The sequence below is a fragment of the Eschrichtius robustus genome, chromosome 3 (genome assembly GCF_028021215.1).
Source record: "Eschrichtius robustus isolate mEscRob2 chromosome 3, mEscRob2.pri, whole genome shotgun sequence".
NCBI classification, from domain to species: domain Eukaryota; kingdom Metazoa; phylum Chordata; class Mammalia; order Artiodactyla; family Eschrichtiidae; genus Eschrichtius; species Eschrichtius robustus.
Genome location: NC_090826.1, coordinates 74,302,690 through 74,308,689, shown reverse-complemented (window position 1 = coordinate 74,308,689; position 6,000 = coordinate 74,302,690).

The following is a 6,000-nucleotide window of genomic DNA, read 5'->3' as shown; positions in this document are numbered from 1 at the left end:
ATGCAGAGGAGAGGGAAGGGCCCACTGTGCTACCAATGGCTTAGCAGGACCACTAACGGTTGCTCATTGACAGTTGCTCGCTTTGGGGAGGGGCCCACTTCGGCGCCGACCAATGGCTGAATGGGGCTGCTATAGCTCATGCCTGCCCCATCCCTATTACAATTCCCCACTGTCAATGTCCATTCCACAATCTTGTGGGAAAAGGGATGATGATCTTTCTGGCTACTTCCCACTGAACAGGGACAATGATGGTGTGATCGTGAAATGGAATTGATCAGTTTTGAGTCGGGAATGTTGCTTAAAATTTTTAGTAAGCAATACAATTCTCTTTATCTACAACTATTTGAACCTAATGAAATTCCTTCTACAATGAAATTTTAATTTCAATACTTATTATTTTTGAAGAGCAACCTTAACCCTTCTAAGCGTTCACAAACCCATTGCTCTCTAGGCCTCTCAGGAGTTGGGTCATTTTCTGACAGTGGGGCTACATTAACCCAAGTGTGATGAATCCATGGCTTTACTCCAGCTAACTTGACAGATGAATGCGTGGTGAGTAATACCACATGTGGTCCTGTCCACCTTGCACTTAACTGGTGCTCAGGCCCTTGTTCTCTTCAGATTTTAAGGAGGACTCGGTCTCCAGGCCAGAAAGGATGTAAGGCTACCTCAGTTGGATAGGCAGACCTGCTGGAAGCAAACTCATGAACAGAGGTTAGTATTGTGCCCAGAGTTTTAACATAATTGGCAACTGCTGGATCTTTCAGAGCATTTATAGATTCTCCCACCCGGGCAGATACCTGGAGTGACCTACCATACAATATTTCAAAGGGGCTTAATTTAAGCCTGCTTCTGGGAGCCACTCTGATCCATAGCAGGGCAACTGGCAAGGCCTTATCCCAAGTAAAATTAGTCTCTTGACATATTTTAGCAATGCCCCTTTGAAATGTATAATTCATTTTCTCAGTTTTTCCTATTGATTGTGGTCTCCACGATGAATGTAGCTTCCAGTTAATTTGCAGTGCTTTAGACAATTGTTGGGTTATGCTAGAGACAAAAGCAGGCCCGTTATCACTTTGAAGGGAGTTAGGCATTCCAAATTGGGGGATAATTTTTTTAAGGAGGACTTTTACCACTTTGGAGGCTTTTTCTGTTCTGGTAGGATATGCCTCCACCCATCCTGAAAAAGAGTCCAAAATACTAGCAGATATCTGAAATTTCCTGTGGCTCGAGGCATTTGAATTAAGTCTGTTTGCCAGTCCTCGGCGGGGCAGTTTCCTCTGTGTTGGGTCCTCATCTGGGGAGTTCTGAGAGCAGTCTTTGGGTTATTTTCAGCACAAATCATACAATTTTGCATGACTTGCTGGATGGTCCTTTGTAGGTTAGGCCCCATTACGTATTTCTGAATCCATTGTAGGGTGGCATCGCTCCCATAATGGGTACTATTATGAATGTGCTGCAGCACAATGTACAAGAGGGCCTCAGGAATCAAAATAATTCTTTGTGCACTGCATTTCCAGCCAGGTGAGGTGTGATCAAGAGTGAATCCCCACTCTTTGGCCCTCTCCTTGTCCGTCTCTGAAAACACTATCTGGTATTTTGACAAGCTGACCTGTGGTAGAATTGACCCTTTCATGGCTTGACAATCCCCTTCCTTTGCTGCTTTCTTTGCAGCTTGGTCAGCTAACCGGTTGCCTTTCATTATATGAGTTTCACCCTTTTGGTGGCCTGGGCGGTGCATTATGGCCACTTGTGAGGGCTTATGGACTGTTTCTAAGAGTGACAGGATTTCAGAAGCATGTTTTATGTCTTTATTGTTCAAAGTGAGGCACCCCCTTTCTTTCCAGATTGCCCCGTGAGCATGCACCATGGAGAGTGCATAGCGAGAGTCTGTGAATATATTTACTCGCCTGCCTTCAGTGAGAAGTAGGGCTCTTGTCAGAGCAATGATTTCTGCCTTCTGAGCTGAGCTCCCTGGGGGCAGGGCTTTTGCTTCAACAATCTTTTTAAGGGTTACCACCGCATACCCAATGTACCACTTACCTTGGTCCGTGAAGCTGCTTCCATCGGTGAACAGTTCCATGTTCTGGCTCGGCCAAGGGTTGTTAAGTCTGGTCTGCTAGAGTACACGAGCTCAATGACCCATAGGCAGTCCTGCTCTGGGGATTGTGCAGCATCAATTGGGAGCAATGCAGCAGGATTTAGAGCTGACGTGACCTGAAGTCCTACACTGAGATTGTCTAAGAGAATGGCTTGGTACTTTCCCATTCTCCCAGAAGTCAGCCAATTGCCCCCTTTTTGTTCCAGTAAAGAAAGGACATGGTGAGGGACATACACAGTGGTGGGTTGCCCCAGGGTAAACTGCTCAGCTTCCTGAAGTATGTCACAAGTAGCTGCTACAGCTCGAAGGCAAGGAAGCCATCCCTTAACAGTCTGTTCTAGTTGTTTTGAGAATTCCCCAGAGTTTGAATTAACACCCAGAGATTTATGCCTTGTCTCTCATGGACATAAAATTTGAAAGGTTTCTTTAAGTCTGGTAGTCCCAAAGCGGGGCTGGGACTAACTTTGTTTTTATTATTTCAAAGGCTGTTTGGCACTCTGTAGTCCAAGTAAGGGGCTCAAAATCATGCCTCTTTTTTTTTTTTTTTTTTAATTTATTTATTTTTATATTTATTTTTGGCTGTGTTGGGTCTTCGTTTCTGTGCGAGGGCTTTCTCTAGTTGTGGCAAGCAGGGGCCACTCTTCATCGCCGTGCACGGGCCCCTCACTATCGCGGCCTCTTTTGCTGCGGAGCACAGGCTCCAGATGCGCAGGCTCAGTAGTTGTGGCTCACGGGCCTAATTGCTCCGCGGCATGTGGGATCTTCCCAGACCAGGGCTCGAACCCGTGTCCCCTGCATTGGCAGGCAGATTCTCAATCACTGCGCCACCAGGGAAGCCCTCATGCCTCTTTAAAGCCTCATAGAGGGGCTTTACTATGAGCCCATAGTTCGGGATCCAAATCCGACAGAATCCTGCCATTCCCAGAAATCCCCTCAGTAGTCTGTGAGTCTTGGGTGTTCTCAAGCCTGCCATTGCCCGTTTTCTATCAGGCAAAAGACCCCGCTGTCCTTGGGAAAGGACAAAACCCAAATATGTGACTTGTTGCTTACATACTTGGGCCTTTTTCTGGGAGAACTTATATCCACGATTGGGCAAATAATTCAGGGTTCTTATGGTATTTTGTAGACACTTATCATATGTAGGACTTGTTATGAGCAAATCATCCACATATTGGAGTAAGAGTCCTTCATCCAATATTAAGTTTCTAAGGTCCCTAGCCAACATTTCCCCAGACAAAGTAGGGGAATTCTTAAATCCTTGAGGCAGGACTGTCCAACAATACTATTGGACTACCTGTGCTTCTGGGTCCTGCCATTCTAAAGCAAACAGCTGCTGTGATCCTTCTGCAATAGGAATGCAGAAAAAAGCACCCTTCAAGTCCAAAACTGAGAATCAGCTGTATTCTCCCAGAATAGTTGTAAGCAGAGTGTATGGATTAGGTGCCACAGGGTACAAATCTTGGACTATTTCATTAACAGCCCTCAGGTCTTGGACAAAGCAATACTCTGCTGAGTTTGGCTTTTTGACCGGGATGATAGGGGTGTTATATGGGGACCTGCAAGGTATAATCAGTCCTGTTTTAAACAACTTTTCGAGAATTGGCTGAATTCCCTTTTGGGTCTCTTGCCTTAGAGGGTATTGTTTTAGATTAGGTGTCCCAACATCCCTTTTTTTAAAATTAATTAATTAATTAATTTGACTGCATTGGGTCTTAGTTGTAGCATGCAGGATCTTCATTGCGGCACGTGGGCTCTCTATTTGTGGCTTGTGGGCTCAGTAGCTGCGGCACGTGGGCTTAGTTGCCCTGCGGCATGTGGGATCTTAGTTCCCTGACCAGGAATTGAACCCATGTCCCCTGCTTAGCCAGTGGACCACCAGGGAAGTCCCCCAACATCCTTTTTTAATGGGATTTGTATTGGCCATGTGTTTTTGGCCTTCTCTGGGGTGCCATCAGCCCACAATCCTGGCCTTACCTTTTCATAGACCTTGGAGGTTGGGGGAGAGCTCTGTCTTCTTTTCTGGGGTGTCCATGAGTGCCATATGTAGGCTTATAGCATGCTCTGGTGGGAACCTGATGTCAAGCTGTCCTGGCAAAAAAGTTACTTGAACATTTAATTTACAAAGGAGGTCTCGGCCCAAAAGAGGGATTGGACACACTGGCATATATAAGAAACTGTGTTTCAGGGTGAGGTCCCCTAATTGGCATTCCAGAAGTGGTAAGAAATAACAATTTTGTATTTCTCCGGAAACTCCCATGACCGGGATGGATTGAGATGTTTTCTGTGCCACGTTGGTGTTTACCACAGAGTATGTTATACCCGTATCTATCAGAAAGTCAATCAACTTGTCCCCCACTATCAAAAGTTACCCAGGGCTCCTGTGGGGAAATTGGAATTGGACACCTCAAGTCCAAAGGAGCCCCCAGGCCTCTTCATTCATCATGAGAGTGTTCCTCTTTTTCTAACATATGAGAGGCTCCCATCTTTCTTTTATTGTTTTCTTTCTTATTCTTTAGGCTAGGTCAATCTTTTTTTCCAATGCCTGTCTTCCTTAGAGTAAGCACATTGGTCCCTCAATGATGGTGGCTTACCTCTCTTTGGGTTACTTGCCTTCTGGGAATCCAGTGCTGCTGCCAGAAAAGTGGCGTTCCATCTTGCATCCTCTTGCTTCTGTCGTTGTTCCCTGTTGTTGATCACTGTAAAAACAACATCTACCAATTGAGAAGGGTTCATTCCAAATGCACCATCTAACTTTTGCAATTTTCTTCTTATATCTGGGGTGCTTTGCCCGGTGAAGGTCATATTTACCATTCTCATATTTTCTGGGGACTCAGGGTCTGTATCAATGTAGCACCTATAAGCTTGATAAATTCTTTCTAGAGACTCTGATGGATCCTCATTGGGTTTTTGGTGTGTCTCCTGAATTTTGTTTAAGCTCTTTTGCCTAGGTACTCCTTTCCAAAGACCCACTAAGATACACTTCCTATAATGCTTTAGGAGTGGCATATCTCCATTATTAGGATCCCAGTCAGGCTCAGCAATAAGAACTGCCAAATTTGCTTCTGGAGCTCCATCTGGATCTGCTAGATGAAGCTGGTATGCTTCCTCTCTAGCCTTGTCAATGACCATCCTTCTTTCTTCCCCAGTAAGCATCATATTCATAAGAGTGTGAATGTCTGCCTAAGAGGGATGGTGAGTGGCAAAGATAGAAGTGAAAAGTTCAGTCATATGGAGGGGGTCCTCTCAGTACGTAAGGTTATGGTTTTTCCAGTTAAACAGATCTGAAGGTGACAACGGCTTGTGCATCCATAGAAACCCAGCTGGTTGGCCATCTGCATTAAGGCCTCCCACAGGATATCAGCACAAGGGAAATTGCCCTGCTCCACAAGTGACTCCCAGTCCAAATTGGATGCCCTGTTGGGTCTTATATGGTAAAACCAAACCAGGCCCCTGTGCCCCTGGGGTTAACATAGAAACTTCTAATTGATCCCCGTAAGTAGGGGAAACAGGAGGCGGTGAATATGTTGGTGGCATGGGGGTGGTCGGAACAACTGCTGGTGCAGCCTGCTTGGCCAGTGGGGGAGTCTGGTTGGCTGGAGGGGGCATTTAAGTTTTGGAATAACATGTCCTCACTCTCACTTTCACCCTCTCCCTCTTGAAGAGCAGGTTTTCCCTTGGTTTTCCTTTTAGACTGCTGTACCATAAGGCGGGAGCCTTCTGATTTCTTTTCCTCCTGATGCAATAGCATAAATGCTTCTGTGTAAGGAATCCCATCATTTTTACCTGCTCTTTCACAAAACAATTCTAATTACAAGATTGTATAATAATTAAGTGAGCCATTCAAGGACCATCACTCTCCTCATCCTAACATATATTGGGCCCACACACGATTACAATAG